Below are 13,195 nucleotides of genomic sequence, written 5' to 3'. Positions count from 1 at the left end.
TGGTGAAATACAGACTGGTCCCAAGTTCTGACCAGTGGAATGATGAATACATGTTCCCAGACAGAGGATGGATCCGGCTCCTTCACATACGCAGAGCCTATGTGGTATGAAACCATTTTTAAATGTTTAGGTCTCTTCTTGTTTTTATGTTTAGACTGTTTGTTTTAATGAAGATTATAACGAAAATTCTGACAAAAAGAGTTATGATTCTGATGTAGGCCTGGAACAGTCAATGTAAATACATATGTTTTTTTTGTGTGGTTGATTTTGAGTATAATGGATAAATCAAATGTTAAATACATATATTGTTTTGGTATATTCTTGTATAAAATTAATGTTTACATATAGTGTTTGATATAATGACCCTTATTTAGTCATTAAGGGTGGATTGTTAGGATATTTTATAAAGGTTTAATATAAATGATTAAATAATTCTACCCAGAAACTTAACCATTAGGATTATTTGTTAGGTAGCATGTAGGGGGGTAGAAAGGAATGTCTGTGTGTGTGCCTAAAGAAAACTAAATGGATCATTAACCTATGTTTGAACCGACTAAGCTATAACTCTGTGGAGATAAGGGAAGACAGCTTAAGCCCCTACAGGTTTTCCGTATCTGGGGGGGGGGGGGGGGGGGGGGGGGGACTGGAACTGTCAGCTAAGTGGTAATAAACTGTGGTAAAAGGCTTCAGGAGATAATCCAGATTAGTGTGTATGTATGTGCGTTACAAATAGAAGGGATAAAAAGAACGGTTTTGTATATGCACGTCAGAGATCTCTCAAGAATAAACGCTATTGATTAATTTGGACACGGGTCTATGTCTATTTTATGCAAATAAGGATCTTACAAATTCTTAGAAACAGACAGAGTGTTTGCTTTGTATAATTAAATTGTTTAATGAACATATAGGAAACAAATTTCCTCATCAGGGTTAAAGAGGGATACTACATGTAATCTGTCTGGGGGTTAAAGAGGGATACTACATGTAATCTGTCTGGGGTTAAGGAGAGGGATACTACATCTAATCTGTCTGGGGTTAAAGAGAGATACTACATCTAATCTGTCTGGGGGTTAAAGAGGGATACCATCGAATCTGTCTGGGGGTTAAAGAGAGAAACTACATTTAATCTGTCAGGGGGTTAAAGAAAGATACTACATCTAATCTGTCTGGGGGTTAAAGACGGTTACTACATCTAATCTGTCTGGGGGTTAAAGAGGGATACTACATCTAATCTGTCTGGGGTTAAAGAGAGATACTACATTTAATCTGTCTGGGGGTTAAAGAGGGATACCATCTAATCTGTCTGGGGTTAAAGAGAGATACTACATTTAATCTGTCTGGGGGTTAAAGAGGGATACCATCGAATCTGTCTGGGGGTTAAAGAGAGAAACTACATTTAATCTGTCTGGGGGTTAAAGAGAGAAACTACATTTAATCTGTCAGGGGGTTAAAGAAAGATACTACATCTAATCTGTCTGGGGTTAAAGAGGGATACTACATCTAATCTGTCTGGGGGTTAAAGAGGGCTACTACATCTAATTTTAGCAGTTGGCTCTTGGAGGATGACTCTTGGGGTTGTGAGATAAGACAATATTAAATTAGTTTCAGGTATCTGTTATTTTTTCTCAGCACAGTTTCTCTGTCTGTCTGGCTACATTACAAATCAAAGCTGCATTGCATCCCTGTAACGGAATTCCTCCTCCTCTTCATCCGAAAAGGATGAGTAGTGATTCGACCAAAATGCAGCGGGTTGTGAATACATAATGATTTATTAAAGCAAACGACGAAACACGAAAACAAACACTTGGAAGGATTACAAAATAACAAAAGAACGTAGACTGACCTGAACGTAAGAACTTACATGTAACACGAAGAACGCACGAACAGGGAAAACAGACAACACAAAAACCGAACAAACAAACATACCGAAACAGTCCTGTGTGGCGCAACATACACAGACACAGAAGACAACCACCCACAACAAACAGTGTGAAAACACCTACCTTAATATGACTCTCAATCAGAGGAAATGAAAACCACCTGCCTCTAATTGAGAGCCATATCAGGTCACCCTTTAAACCAACATAAAAACAGAAAACATAGACTGCCCACCCAAACTCACGTCCTGACCAACTAACACATACAAAAACTAACAGAAAACAGGTCAGGAACGTGACAATCCCTTCCTCTTTGTTTGTGTAATTCAACACTCAGTCAAATGTAATGTCTGTGTGCGTGCGTCTGTGTGTGTGTTCTTCATGCAGCATCGTGTCCACACCATCCTGGAAGCTGACCTGGTGATCGTGATGAAGCGAGGGAACATCTTGGAGATCGACAAACCAGAGACCCTTCTGGAGAACGAAGACGGCATGTTCGCTTCCTTCGTCAGGGCTGACATGTAGGCTCACACACTGTCAGCAAGCACACCATCAGTCATTAACACATAGGAACATTCCACATTACCAGTGTGTGTGTAATGTTATAGTAGTGTATGTGGTGTATGTGTGAACTACCTATACCTGAACATACCTGTGAGTTCCACCTTCCAGCGGTCTCCCACGCTCTCCTGCAGATTCTCCAACTTGATTTTTACTTTCTCATACTCTCTCTCTGCCCGCTTGCGCTTCCTCCTGTCATCAACATGTAGGAACAGTCCATTAGACTACTAACACACAGGGACAGTCCATTAGACTACTAACACACAGGAACAGTCCATTAGACTACAGACACACAGGAACAGTCCATTAGACTACTAACACACAGGAACAGTCCATTAGACTACTAACACACAGGAACAGTCCATTAGAGTGGGGTGGCAGGGTACCCTAGTGGTTAGAGCGTTGGACTAGTAACCGAAGGCTGCAAGTTCAAATCCCCGAGTTGACAAGGTACAAATCTGTCATTCTACCACTGAACAAGGCAGTTAACCCACTGTTCCTAGGCCATCATTGAAAATAAGAATTTGTTATTAACTGACTTGCCTAGTTAAATAAAGGTAAAATAAATAAATAAAATAAAAAGACTACTAACACACAGGAACAGTCCATTAGACTACTAACACACAGGAACAGTCCATTAGACTACTAACACACAGGAACAGTCCATTAGACTACTAACACATAGGAACAGTCCATTAGACTACTAACACATAGGAACAGTCCATTAGACTACTAACACATAGGAACAGTCCATTAGACTACTAACACATAAGAACAGTCCATTAGACTACTAACACACAGGAACTGTCCATTAGACTACAGACATTAACACATAGGAACAGTCCATTAGACTACTAACACACAGGAACAGTCCATTAGACTACTAACACATAGGAACAGTCCATTAGACTACTAACACATAAGAACAGTCCATTAGACTACTAACACACAGGAACAGTCCATTAGACTACTAACACATAGGAACAGTCCATTAGACTACTAACCCACAGGAACAGTCCATTAGACTACAGACATTAACACATAGGAACAGTCCATTAGACTACTAACACACAGGAACAGTCCATTAGACTACTAACACACAGGAACTGTCCATTAGACTACTAACACACAGGAACTGTCCATTAGACTACTAACACATAGGAACAGTCCATTAGACTACTAACACATAGGAACAGTCCATTAGACTACTAACACATAGGAACAGTCCATTAGACTACTAACACACAGGAACAGTCCATTAGACTACTAACCCACAGGAACAGTCCATTAGACTACTAACCCACAGGAACAGTCCATTAGACTACTAACCCACAGGAACAGTCCATTAGACTACTAACCCACAGGAACAGTCCATTAGACTACTAACCCACAGGAACAGTCCATTAGACTACTAACACACATGAACAGTCCATTAGACTACTAACACACAGGAACAGTCCATTAGACTACTAACACACAGGAACAGTCCATTAGACTACTAACACACAGGAACAGTCCATTAGACTACTAACACATAGGAACAGTCCATTAGACTACTAACACACAGGAACAGTCCATTAGACTACTAACACACAGGAACTGTCCATTAGACTACAGACATTAACCCATAGGAACAGTCCATTAGACTACTAACACACAGGAACAGTCCATTAGACTACAGACATTAACCCATAGGAACAGTCCATTAGACTACTAACACACAGGAACAGTCCATTAGACTACTAACACACAGGAACAGTCCATTAGACTACAGACATTAACCCATAGGAACAGTCCATTAGACTACTAACACATAGGAACTGTCCATTAGACTACAGACATTAACCCATAGGAACAGTCCATTAGACTACTAACACATAGGAACAGTCCATTAGACTACTAACACACAGGAACAGTCCATTAGACTACTAACACACATGAACAGTCCATTAGACTACTAACACACAGGAACAGTCCATTAGACTACTAACACACAGGAACAGTCCATTAGACTACTAACACACAGGAACAGTCCATTAGACTACTAACACACAGGAACAGTCCATTAGACTACTAACACATAGGAACAGTCCATTAGACTACTAACACACAGGAACAGTCCATTAGACTACTAACACACAGGAACTGTCCATTAGACTACAGACATTAACCCATAGGAACAGTCCATTAGACTACTAACCCATAGGAACAGTCCATTAGACTACAGACATTAACACATAGGAACAGTCCATTAGACTACTAACACACAGGAGCAGTCCATTAGACTACTAACACACAGGAACTGTCCATTAGACTACAGACATTAACCCATAGGAACAGTCCATTAGACTACTAACCCATAGGAACAGTCCATTAGACTACTAACACATAGGAACAGTCCATTAGACTATTAACACATAGGAACAGTCCATTAGACTACTAACACACAGGAACAGTCCATTAGACTACTAACACACAGGAACAGTCCATTAGACTACTAACACATAGGAACAGTCCATTAGACTACTAACACATAGGAACAGTCCATTAGACTACTAACACATAGGAACAGTCCATTAGACTACTAACACACAGGAACTGTCCATTAGACTACAGACATTAACCCATAGGAACAGTCCATTAGACTACTAACCCATAGGAACAGTCCATTAGACTACTAACACATAGGAACAGTCCATTAGACTACTAACACATAGGAACAGTCCATTAGACTACTAACACACAGGAACAGTCCATTAGACTACTAACACACAGGAACAGTCCATTAGACTACTAACACACAGGAACAGTCCATTAGACTACTAACACACAGGGACAGTCCATTAGACTACTAACACACAGGAACAGTTCATTAGACTACAGACACACAGGAACAGTCCATTAGACTACTAACACACAGGAACAGTCCATTAGACTACTAACACACAGGAACAGTCCATTAGAGTGGGGTGGCAGGGTACCCTAGTGGTTAGAGCGTTGGACTAGTAACCGAAGGCTGCAAGTTCAAATCCCCGAGTTGACAAGGTACAAATCTGTCATTCTACCACTGAACAAGGCAGTTAACCCACTGTTCCTAGGCCATCATTGAAAATAAGAATTTGTTATTAACTGACTTGCCTAGTTAAATAAAGGTAAAATAAATAAATAAAATAAAAAGACTACTAACACACAGGAACAGTCCATTAGACTACTAACACACAGGAACAGTCCATTAGACTACTAACACACAGGAACAGTCCATTAGACTACTAACACATAGGAACAGTCCATTAGACTACTAACACATAGGAACAGTCCATTAGACTACTAACACATAGGAACAGTCCATTAGACTACTAACACATAAGAACAGTCCATTAGACTACTAACACACAGGAACTGTCCATTAGACTACAGACATTAACACATAGGAACAGTCCATTAGACTACTAACACACAGGAACAGTCCATTAGACTACTAACACATAGGAACAGTCCATTAGACTACTAACACATAAGAACAGTCCATTAGACTACTAACACACAGGAACAGTCCATTAGACTACTAACACATAGGAACAGTCCATTAGACTACTAACCCACAGGAACAGTCCATTAGACTACAGACATTAACACATAGGAACAGTCCATTAGACTACTAACACACAGGAACAGTCCATTAGACTACTAACACACAGGAACTGTCCATTAGACTACTAACACACAGGAACTGTCCATTAGACTACTAACACATAGGAACAGTCCATTAGACTACTAACACATAGGAACAGTCCATTAGACTACTAACACATAGGAACAGTCCATTAGACTACTAACACACAGGAACAGTCCATTAGACTACTAACCCACAGGAACAGTCCATTAGACTACTAACCCACAGGAACAGTCCATTAGACTACTAACCCACAGGAACAGTCCATTAGACTACTAACCCACAGGAACAGTCCATTAGACTACTAACCCACAGGAACAGTCCATTAGACTACTAACACACATGAACAGTCCATTAGACTACTAACACACAGGAACAGTCCATTAGACTACTAACACACAGGAACAGTCCATTAGACTACTAACACACAGGAACAGTCCATTAGACTACTAACACATAGGAACAGTCCATTAGACTACTAACACACAGGAACAGTCCATTAGACTACTAACACACAGGAACTGTCCATTAGACTACAGACATTAACCCATAGGAACAGTCCATTAGACTACTAACACACAGGAACAGTCCATTAGACTACAGACATTAACCCATAGGAACAGTCCATTAGACTACTAACACACAGGAACAGTCCATTAGACTACTAACACACAGGAACAGTCCATTAGACTACAGACATTAACCCATAGGAACAGTCCATTAGACTACTAACACATAGGAACTGTCCATTAGACTACAGACATTAACCCATAGGAACAGTCCATTAGACTACTAACACATAGGAACAGTCCATTAGACTACTAACACACAGGAACAGTCCATTAGACTACTAACACATAGGAACAGTCCATTAGACTACTAACACACAGGAACAGTCCATTAGACTACTAACACACAGGAACTGTCCATTAGACTACAGACATTAACCCATAGGAACAGTCCATTAGACTACTAACCCATAGGAACAGTCCATTAGACTACAGACATTAACACATAGGAACAGTCCATTAGACTACTAACACACAGGAGCAGTCCATTAGACTACTAACACACAGGAACTGTCCATTAGACTACAGACATTAACCCATAGGAACAGTCCATTAGACTACTAACCCATAGGAACAGTCCATTAGACTACTAACACATAGGAACAGTCCATTAGACTATTAACACATAGGAACAGTCCATTAGACTACTAACACACAGGAACAGTCCATTAGACTACTAACACACAGGAACAGTCCATTCCATTAGACTACTAACACATAGGAACAGTCCATTAGACTACTAACACACAGGAACAGTCCATTAGACTACTAACACACAGGAACTGTCCATTAGACTACAGACATTAACCCATAGGAACAGTCCATTAGACTACTAACCCATAGGAACAGTCCATTAGACTACAGACATTAACCCATAGGAACAGTCCATTAGACTACTAACCCATAGGAACAGTCCATTAGACTACTAACACACAGGAACAGTCCATTAGACTACTAACACATAGGAACAGTCCATTAGACTACTAACACACAGGAACAGTCCATTAGACTACTAACACACAGGAACAGTCCATTAGACTACTAACACACAGGAACAGTCCATTAGACTACTAACACACAGGAACAGTCCATTAGACTACTAACACACAGGAACAGTCCATTAGACTACTAACACACAGGAACAGTCCATTAGACTACTAACACACAGGAGCAGTCCATTAGACTACTAACACACAGGAGCAGTCCATTAGACTACTAACACACAGGAGCAGTCCATTAGACTACTAACACACAGGAGCAGTCCATTAGACTACTAACACACAGGAGCAGTCCATTAGACTACTAACACACAGGAGCAGTCCAGTAGACTACTAACACACAGGAACAGTCCATTAGACTACTAACACACAGGAACAGTCCATTAGACTACTAACACACAGGAACAGTCCATTAGACTACTAACACACAGGAACAGTCCATTAGACTACTAACACACAGGAACAGTCCATTAGACTACTAACACACAGGAACAGTCCATTAGACTACTAACACACAGGAACAGTCCATTAGACTACTAACACACAGGAACAGTCCATTAGACTACTAACACATAGGAACAGTCCATTAGACTACTAACACACAGGAACAGTCCATTAGACTACTAACACACAGGAACAGTCCATTAGACTACTAACACACAGGAACAGTCCATTAGACTACTAACACACAGGGACAGTCCATTAGACTACTAACACACAGGGACAGTCCATTAGACTACTAACACACAGGAGCAGTCCATTAGACTACTAACACATAGGAACAGGAGTGACATTTGTCACAGAGCAGGCCAGAAGGCTAAACTGGAAAACCTAACCTCTATCAAAATAAAAAGATGGCGGAGCTGCAAAAGTTCTTCTGTGCAAGGGTGTTTACATAGTGATTCCGGAACAAAAACAACAGTACTGCCATCAAACATATACCGTATGTGCCAGCTAAAAACAATGCTGCCCCATCCACAGCTCAATCCAAAATTCCTCTCCATGAACTGAAAGAGAGGCTCCTTTTGTAGGGGTAGCCCCTCCCCTCAGAACAATTAACATTAATTAATTAAGCAATTAACTATTCAACCCTACATTTTCCATTCAAATAAACATACTAAAGTATATACATTGCAACACGTTTTTTATGAAACAATATCCCAATATAACATTTACAAAATTACATCACTCCTGACATAGTGTCTTTCAATATGTACATTTACATTAACGAGCCATTCGGGTCAGGCACTACAAAGTCAGCCCAATTCCCTTAGCTTGGGTCCTTACCCAGCATACCTGGAAAATACAGAGATGGAGAGAGAAAGGAACAGAACAAACAAACAAACAAACAAAGCACTCATCCATAACATCGATAAGTATAATAAATATTGCCTATATTAAATATGAACACTTGTTTATTTCTTTATACCATAACCGGTTACTGACGTAAGTGTGAAATGTATGTACCAAGATAGAGAAGTTAACTTGTGTGTCAACCCACATTGTTAACTTATCTGATAACGGAGCAGGGAGGAGTGATGAATGTGTGTGTGCGTTAAAGTACCAAATGCTGCCCGCGGCCAGTGATGGACTTCTACGTCACATTACCTTCCTCCTCTCCTGAAGCGACTAGGTTCGGGAGCCTTGATAGGTAGTCCGCCTTGACGTTTTCTTTTCCTGCCTTGTGACGGACACAGAACCTGAAGGGCTGGAGCTCCAGATACCACCTGGTCACACGAGAATTCCGGTCCTTCATGGTCTGGATCCAGGTCAGTGCTCTGTGGTCCGTGTGCAGGTCAAATTCCCTCCCAAGAAGGTAGTAACAGAGGCTATCTAGGGCCCACTTTATAGCCAGGCACTTCTTCTCGAATACCTTTTCCCTGGGCAACAGCTTCTGGCTCAGGTACTGCACAGGAAGCTCTTCCCCTGGCTCTCCTTGGGCCAGTACAGCTCCAATTCCCACAGCCGAAGCGTCCACCTGCACGAGAAACCTCTTCTGAAAATCAGGGGTCTGGAGAACAGGGAATGAGCACAGTCGTTTTTTCAGCATCATGAAGGCTTCCTCACACTCCTCAGTCCACTTCACAGGGTTGCTGGCCACCTTTGAAGTGAGGTTGGTCAGAGGGACAGCGATGGTTGAAAACTGCGGGATGAATCTCCGGTCCAACCCTGCCAGACCTAGGAAGGACTTCACCTGTGTCTTGGTTCTGGGTTGAGGGCTGTTCTTGATGGACTCCACTTTGTCCACCCGAGGCCGAACTTCACCCATACCCAGCTGGTAACCCAGGTACTTTGTCTCCTGTTTCGCCCACTCACACTTCAGGAGGTTAACTTCTCTAGGGTAGGGGGCAGCATTCGGAATTTTGGATGAAATGCATGCCCAAATTAAACTGCCTGCATCTCGGGCCCAGAATATATTATATGCATATAACTGGTAGATTTGGATAGAAAACACTCTAAAGTTTCCAGAACTGTTAAAATAGTGTCTGTGAGTATAACAGAACTAATTTGTCAGGCAAAAACCTGAGAAAAATCCATTCAGGAAGTATTTATTTTGTTGGTTTTGTAGTTTTCTATTCAATGCCAATACAGTATCCATTGACTTAGGACTCAAAATGCAGTTTCTATGCCTTCCACTAGATGTCAACAGTATTCAGAAATTGTTTCAGGCTTGTATTCTGAAAAATGAAGAAGTAAGAGCAGTCTGAATGAGTGGACCCTGCCGTGCCACAGAGCTTTGTCCTGCGCAAGACCGAGACAGTGCGTTTCTTGTTTACCTTTTAAATTGACAACGTTATTGTCCGGTTGAACTTTTATCGATTATTTAGGCTAAAAACAACCTGAGGTATGCTTTCACAGTAAAGCATTTTTTAAATCTGACACCGTGGTTGGATTCACAAGCAGTTAATCTTTAAAGCTATGTAAAATATGTTTTGTTTTCTGAATTTTTATAATGAGTATTTCTGTATCTGAATTTGGCGCCCAGCAGTTTCACTGGCTGTTGAAGAGGTGGGACGCTACCGTCTCACGTGCCCAAGAGAGGTTAAGCGTGAGGTCTGCATCATGGATCTGCCCCAGGACTCTGCTAAGATGCTGTATGTGCTCCTCCCAGGAGTGGCTGTAGATCACCGTGTCGTCCAAGTAAGCAGCACAGTAATCGTCACAGTCCTGGAGGACCTTGTCCATCATCCTCTGGAAAGTTGCAGGGGCCCCATGAAGGCCAACCGGCATGACCTTGAACTGGAACAGGCCCATCGGTGTCCGGAACGCAGTGTAGGCCTTGGATTGTTCGTCCAGGGGCACCTGCCAGTACCCTTTGCAGAGATCCAATGTGGTGATGTAATGAGCTCTACCTATTCTCTCCAGCAAGTCGTCAATGCGGGGCATGGGGTAGGCATCAAACTGGGAGATGGCATTCACCTTACAGAAGTTCATGCAGACGCGCAAAGAGCCATCCTTCTTTGGTACAATGACAATAGGGCTGCTCCATTCACTTGAAGGATGGCTCGACAACATCCATTTCTATCATGGTGTGGACCTCTTCCTTGAGGGCTACCACCAGCCTCTCAGGCACACGGTAAGGATGCTGGCGGACAGGGTTCTGGCCAGGCTTCAAACGAATGACGTGTTCTAGGACTTCGGTTCTTCCTGGCCTCTGACTGAAGAGGTCCGGATACTTGCCAAACAGCTGCTTCAGCTCATCTTGCTCATTTTCTTCTAGGTGAGCCAGTATGACCTCTGCTCGTCCTTTCCATGCCTCTGTGACCCCATTCGACTCATCCTCTTCTTCTATTCTGCGGACCAGAAAGGACTTTCCCTTGGAGAGTTCCTCTTTCTCCTCCCAGGCCTTGAGGAGGTTCACATGGTAGGTTTGCTTCTCCTTACCCTTGTCCGGGTGCAGCACCTCGTAGGTCACCGGGCCCATCTTCCTCCCGATTAGGTACTGCCCTTGCCACTGCGCAAGGAGCTTGCTGGTAGACGAGGGAGGAAGGAGCAGGACTTTCTGTCCTGGCTCAAACTCTGTGGCGAGCGTGCTGGTCATACCCTCTCTTCTGGGCCTGCTGAAGGTTTGCCCTAGCTTCCTCTCGGTACCCCTCCAGCCTGTCTCGCATCTGGAGGACATACTGGACAATCCCCTGTCCTGAGGTAGCTACCAGGGAACCTTCCCAGCACTTCTTCAGCAGGTCCAGTGGTCCCTGCACTGGCCATCCATAGAGGAGTTCGAATGGAGAGAAACCTGTCGATGCCTGAGGCACCTCCCTGTAAGCAAAAAGCAGCAAGGGTAATGCCCAGCTGTCGGTGGAGTTGAACCATCAGTCGCGAGGTGAAGTTTGTCTCTTGGTCCGTCGGGATTCCTACACGAGAGAAGAGCTGAACAAGAGCACTGATTATTTTTGGAGTAGTTATGGAACGGAGTGGAAAGGCTTCTGGGAACCGGGTGGCATGGTCACAGATCACCAATATATACTTGTAACCTGCGCTACTCTTCTCCAAGGGTCCAACAATGTCCTTTGCAATTCTCTTGAATGGGGTAGAGATAACTGGCAGTGAACATAGAGGAGCCCGGTCAGACCTACGGACAGCACTGGTTTTCTGGCACGTGGGGCATGTTTTGTAGTTTGTTTGTACATCAGTATACATGGAGGGCCAAAAGAAACGGGAGCCTAGCCTAAGATAGGTCTTATGTTGCCCTAGATGACCTGCCCATGGAACTGTATGTGCAAGGTTGAGAACAAGTGGTCTACAGGTAGATGGCACCACCAACTTCCTGCTATCTGCCTCTGGCCCAAGGTAGAGTATGTGGTTGACTACCGTGTAAATCCCCCCACATGAAGATTGACTGTCCCCAGCTTGTCAAATAAACCTTTCAAGGTCGCTGGCGTCTTTTGAGATTATTTCATTGGTCCTAGAGTGTAAAGTCCAGACACCCATTTCACCGGGTGAGCTAAAAACAACTCCCCCATCACAACTACATGAGTGGTGCTTGATGGGAAGTGTAGTTGTGTACCTGTAGCAGTAGACGGACACAGCTAGGAAGAGTAGCATAGGGACGATGATAGCTGGGATGATGATAGCCAAAGGAACCTCATACTTCCTCCCATAGTTCACTGAGCCCACCACCCACTCGCCATTACCAAACTTTATCTGTTAGGGAGGGGGAGAGAGAGAGAGAGAGAGATGGACAGAAAGAGAGATGGACAGAAAGAGAGGGAGAGAGAGAGATGGACAGAAAGAGAGGGAGAGAGAGAGATGGACAGAAAGAGAGAGAGAGAGATGGACAAAAAGAGAGAGAGAGAGAGAGAGAGATGGACAGAAAGAGAAAGAGAGAGAGAGAGAGAGAGAGAAAGAGAGAGATGGACAGAAAGAGAGAGATGGACAGAAAGAGAGAGATGGACAGAAAGAGAGAGAGATGGACAGAAAGAGAGAGAGAGAGATGGACAGAAAGAGAGAGAGAGATGGACAGAAAGAGAGAGAGAGATGGACAGAAAGAGAGAGAGAGATGGACAGAAAGAGAGA

The 13,195-nt window shown here is 42.9% G+C and overlaps 1 long non-coding RNA gene across 1 annotated transcript; it reads right to left on the bottom strand.

Annotated features, from left to right (window-relative positions):
* Positions 1-1,750: 1,750 nt before the first annotated feature.
* LOC129844092 (uncharacterized) lies at positions 1,751-12,860 on the bottom strand. The gene is made up of 3 exons (XR_008757913.1): positions 12,687-12,860; positions 2,530-2,630; positions 1,751-2,411 (listed from the first exon to the last, which is right to left on the bottom strand). It is a non-coding gene; the product is annotated as an uncharacterized LOC129844092 (long non-coding RNA).
* Between the last annotated feature and the right edge of the window lie 335 nt (positions 12,861-13,195).

Source organism: Salvelinus fontinalis, unplaced genomic scaffold (assembly GCF_029448725.1).
Source record: "Salvelinus fontinalis isolate EN_2023a unplaced genomic scaffold, ASM2944872v1 scaffold_0172, whole genome shotgun sequence".
Classification (NCBI taxonomy): domain Eukaryota; kingdom Metazoa; phylum Chordata; class Actinopteri; order Salmoniformes; family Salmonidae; genus Salvelinus; species Salvelinus fontinalis.
This window is presented reverse-complemented; position numbering and strand designations above follow the sequence as displayed.